The 21,440-nt window shown below is 46.8% G+C and overlaps 1 long non-coding RNA gene and 1 pseudogene across 1 annotated transcript; both read left to right on the forward strand.

Annotated features, from left to right (window-relative positions):
* Window positions 1–1,502: 1,502 nt before the first annotated feature.
* Window positions 1,503–4,463, forward strand: LOC139034204 (uncharacterized). The gene is made up of 3 exons (XR_011486632.1): window positions 1,503–1,733; window positions 2,907–3,128; window positions 4,145–4,463. It is a non-coding gene; the product is annotated as an uncharacterized lncRNA (long non-coding RNA).
* A 6,531-nt stretch (window positions 4,464–10,994) lies between these two features.
* LOC110152950 (Ig heavy chain V region 1B43-like) lies at window positions 10,995–21,001 on the forward strand (annotated as a pseudogene).
* The last annotated feature ends 439 nt before the right edge of the window (window positions 21,002–21,440 follow it).

The raw sequence follows: 21,440 nt of genomic DNA on the forward strand, positions 1-21,440 counted from the left end.
ATTCAAAGCTATGGTTTTTCCATAGGTCATGTTCAGATGTGAGAGTTGGACCATAAAGAAAGCTGAGCACTGAAGAATTGATGGTTTTGAACTGTGGTGTTGGATAAGACTCTTGAGAGTCCCTTGGACTGCAAGGAGATCAAACCAGTCAATCTCCTAAAGGAAATCAAACTTAATATTCATTGGGAGTACTGACGCTGAAGCTGAAACTCCAGTATTTTGGCCACCAGATGGGAAAAGCCAACTCATCAGAAAAGACCCTGATGCTGGGAACCATTGAAGGTCAGGAGGACAGGGGGGCGAGAGAGGACGAGATGGTTGGCTGGCTTCACCGACTCAATGACATGAGTTTGAGAAACCTCTGGGAGATGGTGAAGGACACCAAAACATGGGGTGCTTCCATCCGTGGGTCTCAAAGAGCCACACACCACTCAGTGACTAAACAATAACATTTGATGAGATTTTGATCATGTGTAAGTTCTCCATTTTGAGGTTTGTTTTGGTAAAGAACATTAGAAAGAGAAACATATTTCAGCTTCTTGCTCTCTGTCTCCAAGAGGAATAGCATCTTTCTTGTAATGCTCAGAAACTGGAAAAAAAATTCCCATCTCAAACATCATCATAATGAATACACCACTTGGGCTGTAATCATTCTTTGAAACTCCACCTGTCATTAATAACCATGATTCCTGGTATACACAGAAGGAAGGTGACATTTACAAGCAATCATATTGAGTAAAATAAGCTCTTCAAATAAAAATACATATAATAAGATTCTATTTTTGTAAATTCTAGAAAATGAAATGTAATATGAAGTAACTTGGGAAGATGAAGTTTACATCAGGATGGGATGAAAAAGACAAGGGACAGGAATGAGGAAAACCAGAAGCTCCTGAAAATATTGAATTGATTTGTTTTCTCTTGATAATGGTGATGCCTTCATCAGTATGTATCAGAGTGTGTGTGGTTTATTATATCAAGTACCACATTAAAGCTGTTATAAATGCAAAAATGGATGACTCAGAATTTAAGGGGTGAAAGAAAAACAATGAAATGTTAGAGTCTTGAAATTACTTCTAATGGGCCCTACTGTCTCCGTGTATTTTATGTAAATACAGGAAGAGAACAAAGTTTTCATGCTCAGATGACAGAAGGGGGCTCTCAAACCTCCCCAGGCATCTCTATCTTGAAGTAGTTCAGGGGGCAGCCAGGCCCAGGGAACAGATGTCAACACTGAATCTAATGGCCACCCAGTGTTTATCCTTGGATGCTCCAGAAACCCTCTGCACTTGTGTTTGTAGTTTATATCTATAATATAAGGATTACAAGGACACCTACATCACAGGATTGTGTGCGTAAGAAATATGACCTGTGAGTTATATAGCTCTGAAAAAAAAATTGTATTTCCCAAATACTATCAACGTCACAAAATCTATGACACTGGTAAGTTCTTCGGAACTCTGTCCTTTCTGATGTCATTTGATGACATAACTTCTTATAGACTAGCCAGTCATGCAAATAGGGCCCTCCATCTGCTGATGAAAACCAGCCCAACCCTGACTCTGAAGTTCTGGGAGAGGATCCCTGGCCCCAGGATCCCAGGTGCTCCCACTTGGGGATCAGGACTGAACACAGACCACTCACTATGGGGTTTGGGCTGAGCTGAGTTGTCCTGGTTGCTATTTTACAAGAAAACTGATGGAGAACAAGACATCCTGAGGATGAGAGTAGATGTGAGTGAGGCAATCAGTGGGTGTGTGACAGTCCCTTGATCAGGCTGCCTCTGTGTTTGCAGATGTCCAGTGTGAGGTCCACCTGGTGGAGTCTAGAGAAGGCTTCATGCAGCCTGGAGGTTCTCTGAGATGCTCCTGTGCAGCCTCTAGATTCATCTTTAGTACCTGTGGCATGAGCTGGGTCCTCCAGGCTACAGAGAAGGGGCTGGAGTGGGTCTGATCCATTAGTGGTGGTAGTGACTACATACACTACGAAGACTCTGTGAGGGGCCAATTCACCATCTTTAGAGACAATTTCAAGAACACAGTAACTCTGCAAATGAACAGAGTATTACTGTATCAAAGACACAGTGATGGGAAGTCAGTGTGAACCAGACACAAACTTCCCTGCAGGGAGAAGGGAAGGGGCTGTGAATGCAGGGGGCCATAAAGACTCCTGGGAGGCAAACAGGATGCAGAATTTTGCCTTTCAATCCCAGAAGCTTGTACAAGCAGAGGTTAAGGGCTGTTTTCCTGTCATGGTCTGGGGATTCCTTTCCATATAGCAGTTTTCCCTGGGGAATCTCTCTGGACACATAATTATAAATTTAAAGATTTAGTCTCTGAATTAGAAAGGCTTTTAAAAATAAGTAGAAAAAGGCTCGCAAAAGGAAAGGCAGAGAGTTACTTACCGTTAGATATGCAGAGTTGCTCTGGTCTAAATATTTTCTAAATTGAGCTGTTTCAAAAGGATCCTACTGGATTTATGAAAAATTGAACAGATTTTCCTTCCTCATTGTGAAATCTCAGTCCTGCACTACTGGTAGACCAGCTGTCCGTGCCAGGAAGGAGGCTCTTGGATCGCTGCCTGGTCTCTTGCATATATGCCCAGGCAGCACCACTGGATCCTCTGTGGGTCACTGGGAATGATGCCAGTTACAGGGCATGTGGGTGTGCGTGCTCTGCATGTGCTCCTTGCTTCCAGGTCCAATAAATCCCTACAGGCTTAGACAATACCTACATCCTGTTCTACTGTGCGGTTTGCTTTACGTAAAATATTTACCATCAAAGCAATCACTACTAGACACATAGACAGCAGGTGGAAAAGGTAATAGTCAGACACACAGTAGCATGCACGTTCATAAAAGTGCTGAAAACAAATCTGTAATCCTTTCTTTACCACAACATCTTAAGGGAGCTCTAGAATGCAGGAAAGTCACACCTGTTCACCTTTGAGGAAGAGACCGGAGCCTGAGTGGGCACGTCCACCTCTGTCCAGCATCCCCTGCAGGGGCAGCCAGGTCCAGCGTGAGAAGCCCAGGCACAGACAGGCGGGCTCACTGTGCCCTGCGCTGTGCCCTCCAGCGCATCACTGCAATCCAGGCTGCAGGTCAGCTTCACGTCTGTAAGACGCAGGTAAACCAATTCCCACATCACATTGTAGCTGTGCTGGTGTAGAAAAAAATAATAATAAAACAGGCACTGAGTGTCAGGGCCCAGGGAAAGTCACTCCCAAACGGGCCTCAACGGCATGTTGATTGCCGTGAACTAAAGTGAATGAAGAAAGGACCACTGAGCTGCTGTTGGCGCTGCTCTCACTACCAAGGCATCTCTGAGTATGCTGGCAATTATGGCTTGTCAGGTGGCTCAGTGGTGAAGAATCTGCCTGACCACAAGGAGACCCGGGTTCAATTCCTGGGCCCCAAAGAAGGAAACAGAAACCTACTGCAGTATTCTTGCCTGGGAAAACCCATTGACGGAGGATCCTGATGTGCAACAGCTCATGGTGTCAGAAAAGAATCAGACACAACTTAGTGAGTGAGCAAAACCAACACGCAAGCAGTTGGCCCTGGTGGCTCGCAGGCATGGTTTTCGCCAGATCACCAGCACAGATCCTCGGAGCTCAGCCACCTGGACTGCACCTGGACCTGCTCTGGGAGCTATGGAGGCAACATGGACACTCCTCTGACCCAGCCCCCTCATGCACAGATCCACAGAGTCCACGGCTGCTAAAACTAGAACCATGCAAGCTGCAAGACCCCTTGTTGTCTTTTGGGGTTTTCACAGGTGCTGAATTTAGCAAGCCATCCCTGGAAGTGTCACTGCTCAGTTCACACAGCACACGGAGAGATTTCCCTCCTGTTCCTTCGCCACACATCCCTGTGTGCTCAGCCATAAATGAATAAGCTGGGAATCATGGACAAATTCTTAGAAAGATATGACCTTCAAAGAATCAATGAGGAAGAAATAGAAAATGTGAACAGGCCAATTACAAGTAATGGAATTGAAGATGTGATTAACAATGCTCCAACTACCAAAAGTCCACAACCAGATGGCTTCAGGGTAGCCATCAGACATTTAGAGAATGTGTATCAGACATTTAGAGAAGAGCTAACACCTATCCTCAAACGGTTTTTTCTTTTTTAATTCAGAGAGAAACACTCCCAAGCTGTTTCTACAAGGCCATCATCACCCAGATACTACAGGAAGACAAAGATGTCACAAAAAAGAAAATTATGGCCAAAATTACTCACAAGCAAGAATGCAAAAATCTCTCAACAATATACTAGTAAACAGAATCCAGCAACATATTGAAAGAATACAACACCATGATGAAGATGGATTATCCATGGATGCAGGATTCTTCAATATGTGCAAATTAATCAACATGACACACCACATTAAGAGATTAAGAAATAAAACCTATATGATCATCATAATTGATGAAGAAAACATTTTTTCATTCTGTCTGAATTTCAGAAATTGTCTGGAGAGAACTCTAATCGATGAAAACAGCTACTTGGAATGATCCAAGAAATTAAAATTATAGAAACCTACTCATCCTGTGTAGAAACTACTCATCCTGTGTTGGAGTAGGCAATGGCAACCCACTCCAGCACTCTCGCCTGGAAAATCCCATGGAGGGGAGGAGCGTGGTAGGCTACAGTCCACGGGATCACAAAGAGTCGGACACGACTGAGCAGCTTCACTTTCACACATCCTGTGTAGTTTTCTTCTAGTGATCAGAAAACTGGTACAATGCCATGACCTGTTCCCAATGTCCCACACAGATCAAGTGTTCCACATCCAAAGGCCAGGGTGAGAGAATTCAAATGTCCCAGTTGGATGAGTGGAGCCTAATGCAGCCTTACTCAACTTATAAGTACAAGTTTCACCCATGTGCAAATTTTCCTCCATTCTCTAGAGTACCATCTACCCCTGGGCTGTGGGAGCTCACAGAACTCCCCTCACACAGCACTGAGGTCTAGGGAAGGCAGAGCTGTGGTCTAAAAGTTAAGGCTTCTCCTGTGCCTGATGGCTGTGGCTGCAGGTGACTGACAGGGACTGACTCCCCTTGTCCCCAGGTGTCCTGTCCCAGGTGCAGCTGCAGGTTCCGGCCCAGGACTGGTGAAGCCGTCCCAGACACTATCCCTCGCCTGTGCATCTCTGGTTCCTCCATACCAGTGGCCACTGGGGAGTTGGACCCACCAGCCCCCAGGGAAGCGGGAGAGTGGAGGTGAGCCGTCATTTCTGGTGGCAACACTTACTGCAACCCACCCCTCAAGAGCCGCAGCTCCACCTGCAGAGACACACCCAAGAACCAGCTCTCCCTGCAGCTGATGTCTGTAACCAGCGAGGACCCAGCCGTGTATTTCTGTGCAAGAGACATCGTGGGGGGAAGTCAGTGTGAGCCCAGACCCAGGCCAGCCTGCACGAGCCGGGCTGGGGGACGCAGGGGTGGCGCTCGGAACTCACACTTGTTTCCTCCCCAGGAGCAGGTGCAGATGGAGGCTAAGGGCCGGTTTCCTGTCGGGATCTGTGATTTCCTCTGCACTCAATACTTCCCCTTGGGGAACATCTCTGGTCTCAATTTTCTATTTTATCTCTTAGATCTTTGACCTATAAAGATTTGTTGGAATAAGAGAGAATCCTTTTCTCCTGCAGAAAAGCAGAGTCACTTCCTGACACTTTCTTCTGTCACCAAATGCCAAGTAATTTCCAAATCTATGGAGGTAAGTCAGCTACATTCATGCAAGGGACTCAGCAGGGCAGCTCAGGCAGGGCAGTGAGCAAGCCTGCCAGCAGGTAGCAGCACAATGTACATGGTGGACATCAGGCAGCAGAGACAGGGATTCAGGACAAGAGGAGACGGACCCCTGCTGCTGGTGGTGTTGTCTGCACACTTGCTCACAGCATCGAGTTCAGTGGGCACTATGAAAAGGTAAGGATGCACACCAAACCTTGGTTCACACTTGGAGTTTGTGCACGTGCACACATAGACACACACACACACAGATACACCAAGGGGATTTACTAATAAACTCTTCATCACGTCCATTATCCAGGTGTCATTTGGGAAGAGGAAAATCCTCTCAGCAATCAGAAATGAAGCCTGAGTCTGGAGTGGAGCCCTGACCAGGACATCTATTTCTACTGGGGTCAGAGGTGTTGAAACGATGAGGGTCCTGCTCACAGGAGAGGCTCCTGTGGGTTCAGTCTCACACCTGCATCGAAAGAGAGAAAACAAGTTTCTTATTGAATCTCCAGTGTGTGGGCAGAGGAGAAAAGCAGGAAGAAGCCTTAGGGGGTCAGTAGTCATCAAAACACAGACTCTGACATTTTCTTCTTCTTAGACACTATAAGAAAGGATGTAAGAAAGAGGTAATGATCACTAAAGGTGGGTTAACCCAAGTCCTTAAAAAACAAGAGGACTGCTGACCTGTAAGCAAGCAATAATAACATTAAATTCATGAAGGGATTAGAGAAAGGTTTAGCTCAGAAACTTGGGTGGAAGATGTTTACTGTGCCAGGTCATGGCTAGTTTTGAAGGTCTTGGATCTGCTGTGTGCTCCTACAATGAGGAGAGCCCACCATATCTAGGAGAACCTTCAGTTTAAAGGGCTCTATTGAAGTACAGAGCTGAAAATTTGATGTATACGAAACGTGATGCTGGAGAAGAGTCTTGAGTTTCCCTTGGACTGGAAGGATTTCAAACCAGTCAGTTCAGAAGGAAATCAACTGTTAATATTTTTGGAAGGACTGATGCTGATGCTGAAGCTCCAGTACATTGGCCACCTGATGCAAAGAGCTGAGCCATTGAGAAAGGCTCTAATGCTGGGAAAGATTTAAGGCACAATGAGAAGGGGAAGACAGAGGATGCTGCGGTTAGATAGCATCACTGGAAATGCTGGTGCATGGAGGAGCTTGGCGTGAGGCAGCCCAGGGGTCTCAAGGAGTCAGACGTGACTGAGCACATTTGTCGATGTCTTGTTATTTCTTGGATGAGCTCTTGTGCAAAAGTGTGCAACAACAAAATTTGACATGCTTAATTTTAAATATAAATATTTTCCACAGACTTCCTTGTAAATGAAGGAACATTTCAGATTAAAATATTGTGGTGTGAGGACACATCTTCACACACTGAACTCACAGACTGAACTCACACACTGAACTCACAGACCCTTGTTCGGACACAACACATCTGTGCACCGAAGAGGTCCATGAACCTAGGACCTGTTATATTTCCTTCTGTGGGAACATGAACTTACATGTGTCTCCTAACTCCACCAGCTCATGGTGTCCAGGTCAGATGCGGGGGCATCTCTGCAAACGCAGGCTCGGATGCCCCTTGGTGAATAGCAACAGTCTCACCTGCTCCAGGTGTTGGATGCCACACCTTCCCTCCCCTGCCCCACAGCATCAGCTCACTTTTCAGGTCCAGACCAGAGAGTCTAGATGTGGCCTGTGATTCTTGCTCTTCCTGCTTTTGTTGAAGGTCTTATTACCTACACACAGGCAGGACAGGTTCTTTCTGATTTAATTTACTCACTCATATGATTGAAAAGATAGATGTCTGAGGAGGCCTTACAAATAGCTGAGAAAAGAAGATAAGTGAAAGGCCAAGGAGAAAAGAAATGATATACCCATCTGATAATAGAGTTTCAAAGAAGAGGAAGGAGAGATAAGAAAGACTTCTTAAGTGAACAATGCAAAGGAATAGAGAAAAACAACAGAATGGGAAAGACGAGATCTTTTCAAGAAAATTAGAGATATCAAGGGAATATTTCATGCAAAGATGGGCACAATAAAGGACAGAAATGGTATGGACCTAACAGAAGCAGAAGATATTAAGAAGAGGTGGCAAGAATACACAGAAGAACTATACAAAAAGATTTTCATGGTACAGATAACCAGGATGGTGTGATCACTCACCTAGAGTCAGATATCCTGGATTGTGAAGTCTACTGGGCCTTAGGACACATGACTATGAACAAAGCTAGTGGAGGTGATGGAATTCCAACTGAGCTATTTCAAATCCTAAAAGGTGATGCTGTGAAAGTGCTGCACTCAATATGCCAGCAAATTTGGAAAACTCAGCAGTGGCCACAGGACTGGAAAAGGTCAGTTTTCATTCCAATCCCAAAGAAGGGCAACACCAAAGAATGTTCAAACCACTGGACAACTGCACTCACATCACATGCTAGCAAGGCCATGCTCTAAATCCTCCAAGCTAGACTTCAACAGTACTTGAACTGAGAACTTCCAGCTGTACAAGCTGGATTAGAAAAGGTAATGGAACCAGAGATCAGATTACCAACAGCATTTGGATCATAGAAAGAGCAAAAGCATTAAAATACACACACACACACACACACACACACACACACACACTAATGCTTCATGACTATGCTAAAGCCTTTGACTGTGTGGATCACAACAAGGCATGGAAAATTATTAAAGAGATGGCAACACCAGACCACGTTACCTGCCTCCTGAGAAAACTGTACACAGGTCAAGAAGCAATAGTGACAACAGATCATGGAAGAAGAGACTGGATCAAGAATAGGAAAGGAGTGAATCAAGACTCTCTATTGTCACTGTGTTTATTTAACTTACATGCAGTGTACATCACACAAATGCCGAGATGTAGGAATCACACGCTGAAATCAAGATTTCCAGTAGAAATATCAATAACCTCAGATGTGCAGATGACACCACTCTTATGGCAGAAGCCGAAGAGGAACTAAAGAGCCTCTTGATAAAGGTGAAAGAGGAGAGTGAAAAGGCTGGCTTAAAGTTCAACATTCAAATTACTAAGATCATGGCATGAGGACCCATGACCTCATGATATATATAGGGAAACAATGGAATCAGTGAAAGTCTTTATTTTCTTGGGGTCCAGAATCACTGTGGATGATTACTGAAGCCTAGAGACTAAAAGACACTTACTGCTGGGAGAAAAGCTCTAACAATCCTAGACAGGGTATTAAAAAGCAGAGACATTACTTTTCCAACAAAGGTCCATATAGTCAAAGCCTTGGTTTGTCCGTTAGTCATGTAAAGATGTGAGAGTTGGACCATAAAGAAGGCTGGGAGCTGAAGAACTGATGCTTTTGAACTGTGGGACTCTTGAGAGTCCCTTAGACTGCAAGGAGATCAAACCAGTCCATCCTAAAGGAGATCAGTCTGAATATTCATTGGAAGGACTGATGCTGAAGCTGAAGTTTCAGTACTGTGACCACTTGATGGGAAGAGCCAATTCATGGGAAAAGACGCTGATGCTGGGACAGAGAGAAGGCAGGAGGAGAAGGAGATGGCAGAATGAGATGGTTGGACGGCATCAGTTTGAACAAGCTCTGGGAGATGGTGAAGGACAGGGAACTGCAGTCCATGGGGTCACAAAGAGTCAGACATGACTGAGCGACTGAACAGCAACAACAACCAATATTATGGAAAAGACAGAAGCAATATGGTCCGTTTAGGACTCTCCCCATGAAACGGGATGGAGGAAAGGGCTTTTCACAGACAGCAGTTTCCAGTTCAGCCAATACACAGCTGAGATCCCTGGGCTGAGGGAGAGCTGACCTGCCCCAAAGCTGCAGTGTTGACATCTCAGGGCAGGAGAGGACCAGGGTCAGATGGACAGGGTGTCAGTCAGAGATGGGGACCCACACCGGTCTTTTCTGCCTCCGGGAGAGATAACACCACTGATGGCAGCACTCACCACCCCCGGAAAGCCCACCTAAAGTCCAGACACGCGGTGACGGCCGTCATCCCCAGTCTCCATGCTCACAGCCGGGATGCAGGTGCGAGGCCACAGCCTCAGGGCCACAGGGAGACGGGGGAGCTGTGCTCTGCTCTCCAGCACTGCTGACTCAGAGGACCTCAGGCTCAGTCCAGGACACGGAGACCCTGGGCTCGGGAAAGCTGCTCTCAGTGGGGTTTTCAAGGGAACCTGCTTCCTGAGGAGGGACTTTCCTCTGACCATGCCGCCCTCACACTGCACGCCATTCACTGTGAAGGTTTACCTCCACGAACCATGCATGTCCTCTCACCACTGAGGTGGGGACTATGTTCCCTGAGCTCCCATCTCACGGCAGGGACACAGAGAGGAAGAAATAAGCACTTGGAGGAGGAGGAAGGAGTGTGTAGAGTGACCAGGGCACCTGCCCAGCATGTTGGAGCACTAGGAGCTCCTGGGCACTGTCTGTCCTCAGTCTGCAGTAGCCTTGGGGTCCTCAGTGTCCACATTCAGGGTGGGGGTCCTGAGGTTCACAAGCTCCTGCAGACACTCAGTTGTGCACAGGAAAATGTGGGACAGCCCACTGGGCAAGTCAGCCAAGCTGGGAAGACGAGCTTCTCAGCAGAAATGACTAGTTTGTCCACAGAATTAATGCTGTGTGTAATTACTGTGAATAAACCATCTCTAGAGTGATTCTTGAGGGTATTTAAACTGTTCCAGATGAAAAAATAGTCATAAAAGGTAAGAGAAATATAAATGCTTTGGGAATTCTGATAAACATTAAGTTGGACCCAACTCCACTTGAAGTCAATCTGATTATTACTTGTATATTTTGTCTCTTATGTTTGAATACAGAGTAAGAAAACATAAGCTAATCAGAAAAGAAAAAAAAGACAAGAGTTTGTGTCTGACACCTGGGTGGTCCCCGAATGTGTGGTGGGCTTTTGTTGAGTGAAGGTAAACACCTCCATGGAGTTAAAGTCTGTTCCCAAAATCTGCCGTTGTTCCCTGACAGCATGATTTTTCCTGACCAGCCCTCCCTCATCATTCCATTCCTCGATAAACAGTCTTCCTGGTAGGGGGAGGGCCACCCCAGGATGGGCTGAGCTCTCTGAGGGCACAGTCAGCATCTTCCTCACAGGGGGAGCCCCAGGGACAGGACCTCCCTTCACTACCTTCTGCTTTTTATGCAGAGGCCCCTCCCACATGCAAAGATCCACTCAGGTCACAGGGTGGAAACAAAGCACCAGGTCACTTAAATTCAGGCTCCTCCTCAGGCTTGAAGAGATTTCCGGGAGCGGTGACTCTCATCTGCTCGAAGATGAGCCCACTGTGGACCTTCCTCTTCCTGCTGTCAGCTCCCAGCGGTGAGTGTCTCTGGATCAGACATGGGCACGTGGGGAAGCTGCATCTGAGCCCGTGAGTCACCGTGCTTCTCTCTGTCCACAGGGGTCCTGTCCCAGGTGCAGCTGCGGGAGTCGGGACCCAGCCTGGTGAAGCCCTCACAGACCCTCTCCCTCACCTGCGCTGTCTCTGGATTCTCACTAAGCGGCTATGGTGCTCAGTGAGGGGAAGTCAGAGCGAGCCCAGACAAAAACCTGCCTGCATGGGCGCCCAGGACCACCAGGGGGCGCTCAGGACTGAGTAGAAAGCGGAGCCCAGGAGCAGGTGCAGAAGAGGCATTGGATGGTGGGGAGCCTGGAGGGGATTCTTGTCAGAGGATCCCCTGTTCTTTCCTCCTCCTGCCCAGGAGCTGCACCTCAGACCCTCTTATGTGTCCTGAGATTTCATTGTTGTGGTTTATGTCACGTTCAGACAACTGTGTGTGTATATATGATTTATGTTTCCTTGAAGTAAGGATAGATTTATGCAAATACACACACATAATACTCAACAGCTAACATTTTTTCTGCTTCATTTTTCTTCTTTCTAAGGAACTCAGTAAAACACTTGACCCTCACATTAACTTCAAACTGTTAACTGTCCTGAAGGGAAACATGAGATATTTAAACATTTTAAATCTTTGTTTTGTTTTTGTACATGAGGAAGGAAGAGACCCACCCACCTTCTTTCTGTCAAACTGCACAGTCAGAATCTGCAGCACGCAGTGTTAAAGACTCTTGTGTCAGAGGTCCCTAGTGCTGCATATGCAATGATTCTCATTATTCACAGACTCGGTACTGTAAATTCACCTACATGCTAGCTTTTATTAGCACCTTAAATAAACAGTGTCATTTTGTGTCCTTATATAGACCTTTACATTATGGCCAGTTCATTGAGTCACTCAACACACACACATTCTAGGAGAGATCAATCAAGTTGATACCATCTCACCTCAATGTCTCTGAAGTCCACACCCCTTTCTGAGCTTCTGTCCGGATCATTCATAAGGGGAGATACAGAGGTCCTCAGGAGGATTTGTCCGTGGGGTGAGCATGGAGCCCACCACCCTCTGTGCCCACTCCCATCACAGTGGCCGTCACTGGTGCAGAGTAAGGAAGCAGGAGCTGTGCTGGGCTCAGCCCTGAGGAAGATCCACGGCCTGAGAGGACGAGGAGCTGAGCTGAGATGGGGAGGGGCAGGGGGCCGTCAGGACAGAGATTCTGGGCTCAGAAAGGGAGACCTGTCCTTGGAACTGGTTCCAAGCCATCTGGTAGACCCAGTGCTTTCCACCCCCCACCCCCCACCCCCCACCCCCCTTGTTTTCCAACCATGTAAATTCAGAAGGTGCCCATGGGGATCCTGGGATGATCAGGATGAGCATGACAACAGCCTCTCTGGACTCACAGGAAGAGTTCCTCAATGCAAATTCCTCTTCAAGCTCCAGGGTAAAATCCAACCCTGGGCAGTGGGAGCTCACCCCTCTCTGCTCACGCAGGGCTGAGGTCTCAGGGAAGGCAGAGCTGTGGTGTAGAAGATGAGGCTGTGGGGTCTTCTCCTCTGCCTGGTGACAGCTCCCCAAGGTGAGGGTCTCAGGTTCAGACATGAATTTGTGGTGATGGCTGTCACTGCATGTGCTGTTAGGGACTGATTCTCCTCGTCCCCAGGTGTCCTGTCCCAGAGCAGCCGCAGGAGTCAGGCCCAGAACTGCTGAAGCCCTCACTGATCCTCTCCCTCACCTGGTTACTCCATCACCAGTGGTTATGGTGGAAACTGGATCCACCAGGGAAAGGGCTAGAGTGGATGGGATGCATCTATTATAATGGTAACACTCACTACAGCCCTTCCATCAAGAACTGCACCTCGGGATTCTTGGGAGAGCCTGTGGTTTCCTTTTCCTGCCCAGGAGCTCCACCTGAGACCCTCTTCTGTGGCCTAATGTCTCACTGCTGTGGCTCATGTCACACTCAGAATTCCCACATATTGTGGGAATATGCATATATTTTTGCAGTTTTAATTTTTGTTGAAGTAGGATGCATTTTATACATACACATTTAATACTCAGGAATTAAGGATAATTTTTTGATACTTTTCTTCTCCTCAAAGAACTTCAGTACACCCCTGAGGTCCATCACCATTTTCCTGATGAGTCTGAATCTTGAAATTTATGAATGTTCTGAGAAGACACAGGGAATTTTTAATCGCTACATTTTTTGTTGGTTTTGTATGTGTTGAAGGAAGAGACTCACTCTCCCTCTTTCAGTGAAACTGCAAAAACAGGTAGAATTCTGCAGTGTCCAGTGTTATAGGTGTTAATCCAGAGAGCCCCAATACTGCATATACAAATATCCTCATTATTCACAGATTCTGTATTTGCAAATTCACCTAGTTTTAGCTTTTATTAGCATCATAAATCATATACCATCATTTCACAGTCATTAATGGACATTTACAATGTGGACTGTTTTAAATCATCCAACACACACATATTTCTACTTGAGGGCAGTCAAGTCCATACCCTCATGTTTCATCCAATCATGTAAATCAGTCTCCTTCATGTTCAGTTTAGAGACCTGCTTTCACATTTTAGTGCCCTTTAGTTGACAATTTCCCTCTTTAAAGTGACCCTGTGTGTAGTCCTCAAGTACAGGCTAGTGTCTATAAGCACAAATTGCTGCAAGCTAACTTTAAATAGAAAACATCTTTCTGAGAAAGTTTCATTCAGGCAAGAATTGTACTTCCGGGCATGTGAGCTTTACATTGACGTCTCAAATATAAATATTATTTTTAAAATGGGATTCAGGTCTCAATTTTTGTTATTTGAGGTGGTCTTGGAAACTTGGTTCAGTTCCAAATACAGAGGGTAAAGTGGAGATTTATGGACAACGAGGAGATAGGATGGAAAGTGACCACGAGGAAACTTCAAGTACAGGGGGACCTGGCTAGGCTGTCCCCCAAGGATTCTTGATAAATAGATGTCAGGGTGATCAGAATCACCTGGGAGAGAGCAGGTTTAATGAAATGACTCCAGTATTGAGAGTGATCAGAGGTCAAGGGTAAGAGTGCTCACTAATCTGACTTAACAGGAGTCCTGATAAAACTAGGAAACGATGGACACAGAAACCCACAGGTCAAGACCTAGTTGAGAAACAAATTTCAGGAAGCCAGAGTAACATATGATCAAGGTGTCCTTGTCAGGGTTCTTATCTCCAATGACCTAGTTCTCTGAAAGTCAGAGCTTTGATCCAAAAGAAGATGAACTCCATCTGGTCCTTCCCCCTCCTGCGGGCATCTCTGAGCTGTGAGCCTCTCCCAGGTCTGAGGAGGGTGGAGTGATGTAGTGGCCTCTGTGAAAAGGGTGTCTCATGGTTTCTCCTTCCAGGGGTCCTGTCCCAGGTGCTGGTGCGGGAGTCAGACCAGGACTATTGGAGGCTCTCTCCTCGACTGATCTGTCTGTGGATTCTGCATCACACAGAGTGCTCACTGCTGGGACTGGATTCCTCAGTCTTAAGAGTAAGAACTGGAGTGATGGGGTGCTTTGGTCCCGGGAACATCGCAGTATAGAACGTGTCTCTCCAGAAACAACTCTCCATCTACAGAGACACGTCAGTTTAGCTCCATGAGGATCTAGGACACAATCCTGCGTTGCTGTCCCAGGAGGCACAGGGAGAAGTCAGACCCAACCCATATAACCCTGCCTTCAGGGGCTGCTCCAAGCTCAAGGGGGCCCCTGCATTCATCAGGAAACAAGAGGACACTTTTCAAGGTGGGAGAGAAAGTGTCAGGATGGGTTTTCTCTCAGAAGCTGGGGTTTCTCCACTGGAACATTCCCTCCCCTGAAAGCTCCATCCGTTGTCACCCCAGAGAGCTTTCCTGTTTCTGAACCTGGGACTTGATTTCATGGAGTCAGGCTGGTCTGTCTTTCCCCATCTGTCTTAGGACAGGCTGCACAGAAATATTTCTTCAGAGGACATATTAGGCCACTACCTTCTGTTACCTGTTGTCAACTTTTTAATTATTAATTCTTCTGCTTAATTTAAAATCTTCTTTCCACTCTCAGGTGGATTTCCAAATCCTCTCAGCCTGAAATTCTCCCCAGCTCTGTTAGATGTTGCATCTTTCATTTGAATAGTGAGTAGTATTTGAAGTTGCTAATTGATGTCATAGAGCACTGGAGTTACTTTTTCCCCCAGAGACACGTGAAAATGTCTGGACACCAGTTAGGCTGTATCATAAGTGGTGTGTTGTACGTGGCTGGTTATACATTTGGTAGACAGATAAATGATAGATGAAATAGAAATGTAGATAAAAGGAAACAATGCAAGCAATTATATCCTAACGATGTGGTAAATAACCATACAAATTGAGTCTATAAATTCAGCGAGTAGTAAAATCTCAAAAGTGCAAAGGTGATTAAGGCATGTATATGAAGATATTTGTAAAAATACAAATATTCAAATAATTGGTAAATACTTTTCTAGTCCACCCCTCAGTCACGTGGTGATTCTCTGTTTTCTCTCTGTGAAATCATCAAATACATTCCCACTTGGCTGCCATTTCCATTCCTTCCAGCTAGTGGATGAGCGACCTTTATTTTACATCATCCCAGCATTGGATTGCTTTAGTATTTTGTACTTTAGCTTCTCTAAGGGTGTGTAACAGTATCTCATCCTCCTGTGATTTCATGTTTCCTAATAAAAATCTTGTCTTCTGGGGAAGCCCTGACAGAAACTTCCCCTCACCTGTGCCGTCCCCAGTTACTCCATCCCCGGTGGATATGATTCTCCTTGGCTCTTCCAGGACCAGGGATGGGTTGCTGTGGATGGTGACATGTAAGATGATGGGACCTTGCTGTGTAGGACTTCAATCAAGAGCCATGCCTCCATCTCCAGAGACACATCCAAGAACCAGTTCTCCCAGGAGCTGAGCTCTGATCATCAAGGACTCAGCTGTGTATTACTGTGCAAGAAACAAAGTGACATGAAATCAGTGTGGGCCCAGACTCACACCTCCTGAAAGGTTGTTGCTGAGCCATGGATGATGCTGGGTTCGTGGCCTCTGGAGGAAAGGAATTCGATTCAGGGCCAGTGACGAGGTTTGATTGCTCAGAGATTTTGTGTGATATAAATTTATTAAACCATAAAAGAGATGGGGACAGCTTCTGACATAGACATCAGAAGCGGGCAGAAGGAGTGCTCCCTTGCTAGTTTTTAGCAAGCTGCTAATCAGATAAAGGAAACTTCAAAACTAAGAGAGTTGCACCAGGCCCCTCACCCACAACATGCATTTTGAGATAGCATTGGCACAAGGTGAGTCATCCCTGGCCATAAAACAATTGACATGAATCTTGAAGAAAGGCAGATTTCCAAGCAAATACATAGTTCATTAACATAGCTTAAGAAAGCGATTTCCATGAGAAAAATGCATTGGTTAGCTCAAGGTTTGAGATAAAGTTAGTTCAAGTGGAATCAGGTGTCACCATGACAACACAGGATTAGAAGAGAAAAGAAAAAAAAAAAAGAGTCTGCCACTTGCAGTTTATTTCCTCCTGCCCCTTGGGGACCTCTGGCCTCCCTATTGAGGCTATTAACACTCTCGTTCCCCTCTTTTCTTTTAGGAGAACTGTGTTGTCAAGGGAAAGGTGTAGCATTCTCTTTCCATGAGCTGGAAAGGGGCTTCGTCCCTAAATTGTTGAGGCAACATATTCTCCTAACCCTCATATTGAGGGTTTCTGATCCAGGGGCCCCAAGGAGTTGGAGAAAGCTGTGGCAGTCGTAGGAGTTTGAGTGACCATTTGTAACTTAAAAGCCTTCCTGCAGCTAGAAACAAATCCAGCTGCACAGTTACAGGTGCAAGGAACAAATAGCAAACACAGAACAATCAGAGTTACTACAGTTGTGATAGTTTCCCCCCATGGAGAGCTAGGTAATATTTCCCAAAGTAAGGTGACTGAGGCTTCAGGAGTATCCATAGCCTGAGTCATCTTGTACATGTGTTTATTAAAGTAAGTAGCATTATCAATAATCAAACTTAAAAGTCACATAATATCTATGGTTAAGGTACAAAGTCTAACACCAGTCCATTTTAAGATTGTTAGATGTCATTAGATTAAGAAGAAGCCATCAGAATAAAGAAGGTGGAGGACTCACAGATGGTCCAGGGGAACATTTGGTGAGGAGGGCTTGTTCACTATTGTGATTGTCTGGATAAGCAAGTATGTCATATATTCAAATTCAAGTGTCATGAAAAGGCACCCGTGTGAACCCTGATTCTCTAAACACTCTTCTGGGAAACGTTGAAAGTGAAAGTGAAGTCGCTCAGTCATGTCTGACTCTTTGCGACCCCATGGACTGTAGCCCATCAGGCTTCTCTGTCCAAGGGGATTCTCCAGGCAAGAATACTGGAGTGGGTTGCCATGCCCTCCTCCAGGGCATCTTCCCAACCCAGGGATCAAAGCAGGTCTCCCACATTTCAGGCATTAGGTATGAGCCACCAGGCAAGCCCATGAACACTGGAGCGGCTAATAGCCTGTTCCTCCACCAGGGATGCTCTCAACCCAGGGATCAAACACTGGAGCGGCTAATAGCCTATTCCTCCTCCAGGGATGCTCTCAACCCAGGGATCAAACACTGGAGCGGCTAACAGCCTGTTCCTCCTCCAGGGATGCTCTCAACCCAGGGATCAAACACTGGCAGGGATGCTCTCAACCCAGGGATCAAACACTGGAGCGGCTAATAGCCTGTTCCTCCTCCAGGGATGCTCTCAACCCAGGGATCAAACACTGGAGCGGCTAACAGCCTGTTCCTCCTCCAGGGATGCTCTCAACCCAGGGATCAAACACTGGAGTGGCTAATAGCCTATTCCTCCTCCAGGGATACTCTCAACCCAGGGGTCAAACACTGGAGTGGCTAGCCTGTTCCTCCTCCACGGGTCCTCTCAACCCAGGGATCAAACACTGGAGCGGCTAATAGCCTATTCCTCCTCCAGGGGTCCTCTCAACCCAGGGATCAAACACTGGAGCGGCTAATAGCCTATTCCACCTCCAGGGGTCCTCTCAACCCAGGGATCAAACACTGGAATGGCTAGCCTATTCCTCCTCCAGGGGTCCTCTCAACCCAGGGATCAAACACTGGAGCGGCTAATAGCCTATTCCTCCTCCAGGGATGCTCTCAACCCAGGGATCAAACACTGGAGTGGCTAGCCTATTCCTCCTCCAGGGGTCCTCTCAACCCAGGGATCAAACACTGGAATGGCTAGCCTATTCCTTCTCCAAGGGGTCCTCTCAACCCAGGAATCAAACACTGGAGTGGCTAGCCTAGTCCTCCTCCAAGGGGTCCTCTCAACCCAGGAACTAAACACTGGAGTGGCTAGCCTATTCCTCCTCCAGGGGTCCTCTCAACCCAGGGATCAAACACTGGAGTGGCTAGCCTATTCCTTCTCCAAGGGGTCCTCTCAACCCAGAATCAAACTGGGATCTCCTGCACTGCAGGCAGATTCTTTACTAGCTGAGTTACCATCTCCTGATATCTAGAAAAGCACTGAATCTTTTCATGGTGATATCAGATCCTTGTGGCTAGCAGAACCTTTGGCTATTAATGGCATTGAACTCCTCTTCCCAAAATCTTGTATACTGACCTTCTTCCTACTGCCTCTTTGGAGTCGTCTCTCAGAGCTATCTGGGGTGCTGCCTCCCGGGCTAAAGTCCTCATTTTGCCCCAAATAAAACAACTCACAACTCTCAAGTTGTGTATCTTTTTTAGTTGACAGTTATGGCAGCTGACAAGGGACCCAGAGTGGACTTCCTTCCTTCCCCTCGACTCCACAAGGGACCGGAGCTTTGGGTACAAGCAGCAGCCCCTTGCGGCCATCTGCCTCCTCAGGGAGTGCAGACTAATTTGGGCAAGTCTTTTCTGGTTCTCAAATCTCCCGTGTTGGTTGAGATTATGAGTTTTATTTGGCATTGGAGCAGGTTACCTGCCCCTCTCAGTAGGAAAGACTGGGGGTGGAGGGCGGGTGAAACATCTCGGGCATACCCACTCATGGTTTAGACACTGAGTGAGGCTCGGCTGAAAGATACCGAGAATTTCCCACCCAGTCAAAAGATACTGGGTGGGAGGCTCACTGAAAGATGGCAGGGGAACTACCCAACCAGCGGAAGGGCACTGGGTGTGAAGGGCTAGACTGGGAGAAAATCAAGGAATACCCGGGGCTCGACTGAAAGATGCCAAGGTTGCTCGATTGTAGGGGACTGAATGGTCTTTAAATAGTTAAGAGGCTGATTTGACACTTTTCCTCAATTTGACTGCCTTTATAGAGTCTGTCAGGTTAAAAGGACAGAGAATATATGAGAGCTCTGCTCTGAAGAAAAGAGGCAAGACACTTTCCAGCCAGTTTTCATTTTCTCAGGTGACAAAAATTTAAGGTAGTGATGGAGACCTAGTATGGGAAAGACTAGATGTCTCTTCAAGAAAATAAGAGATACCAAGAAAATATTTCATGCAAAGATGAGTTCAATAAAAGACAGAAATGGTATGGACTTAACAGAAGCAGAAGATATTAAGAGGTGGCAAGAATACACAGAAGAACTATACAAAAAATATCTTCATGACCCAGATAATCACAATGGTGTGATCACTCACCTAGAGCCAGACATCCTGGAGTGTAAAGTCAAGTGGGCCTTAGGAAGCATCACTATGAACAAAGCTAGTGGAGGTGATGGAATTCCAGTTGAGCTATTTCAAATCCTAAAGATGATGCTGTGAAAGTGCTGCACTCAATATGCCAGCAAACTTGGAAAACTCAGCAGTGGCCACAGGACTAGAAAAGGTCAGTTTTCATTCCAATCCCAAAGAAAGGCAATGCCAAAGAATGCTTGAACTACTGCACAATTGCACTCATCTCACACACTAGTAAAGTAATGCTCAAAATTCTCCAAGCCAACTGAAGCATTCACATGATAAAATAATAGCTATATGAAAAGACAGGGCCATCCTATAATGTGTCTTCAATTCTCTTCCTAGATGAAGTGATTTCAATGTAGCTCATAAAGCAAGTGTTCCTCTTACCCAATTCAAATACTGAGTGAGCTGAAGGGAAGAGACTTCACAGGGACCCAGAAAGACCACAGGGGTGGTGATCGCACTCCATCCCCACTTACAAGGATAGGGCTAACCCACATGGAAATTCCTCCTCATGCTCCAGGGTACAATCCACCCCTGGGTTGGTGGATCCACCACTCCCACAGGGCTGAGGTATCAGGGAACACAGACCACGGTCTAAAAGAAGATGGAGGTGTGGGGACTTCTCCTCTGCCTGGTGACAGCTCACCAAGGTGAGGATCTCAGGTGCAGACATGCATCTGTGGGGATATTTGTGACTACAGGTCACTGACAGGTACTGACTCTCCGTGTCCCCAGGAGTCCTGTCCCAGGTGCACTGCAGGAGTTGGGCCCAGAACTGCTGAAGCCCTCACTGACCCTCTCCCTCACCTGTGCCATCTCTGGTTACTTCATCACCAGTGGTTATGGTGGGAACTGGATCCGCCAGGCCCCAGGAAGAGGCTAGCGTGGACAGGGTGCATATATTATAATGGTGACACTCACTACAGCCCCTCCATCAAGAATCACACCTCCATCTGCAGGGACACATCCAAGAACCAGTTCTCCCTGCAGCTGAGCCCTGTGACCACTGAGGACATGGCCGTGTGTCACTCTGCAAGAGACACAGTGAGGGGAAGTCAGTGTGAGCCCAGCCCAAGTCACCCTCCGGGGGCCTCCATGACCACGAGCGGGTGCTGGGGACACACAATGGTGTTGTGCAGGTGCAGGTGCAGATGGTGATTGACAGCTGGTCTGCTGTCAGGACCTGGGGCTTCCTCTCCTTGTAGCAGTTTTCCTGGGGACACGTCTCTGCGTTCATGACTCTGTAGGTGCCTACTCAGCCTCTGAGGCAGAATGGTGTGTTGGGAGAGGAGACCACATCCTCACTGCACGAAAGGCACAGTCTCTTAGGGTTGCTTCCTCTTGTCACTTATGTCCGTTCTCTGCACATTTGGTGTAAGCTGGCTGAGTCCACAGGAGAGGCTCTGCGTGACTCAGCAGTGTGGCTCAGCACAGCAGGGCCAGGGAAAGAGCTAGCCAGCAGTCAGCAGTGTAGGTGCATGCTGGGCTCAGACAACAGAGGTGTGTAAACCCAGAGCCAGGAAGAATCCCCCCTTGGTGGTGCAAACTGAACTGACACTTCACTCACAGCATCAGCCATAGTTCTCTCCATGGAGATGCAGCGGGACCTCCACGCCAGCCTGAGATAGAAGTTGAGTCTGCTGA

The sequence above is a fragment of the Odocoileus virginianus genome, unplaced genomic scaffold (assembly GCF_023699985.2).
Source record: "Odocoileus virginianus isolate 20LAN1187 ecotype Illinois unplaced genomic scaffold, Ovbor_1.2 Unplaced_Contig_44, whole genome shotgun sequence".
NCBI lineage: Eukaryota > Metazoa > Chordata > Mammalia > Artiodactyla > Cervidae > Odocoileus > Odocoileus virginianus.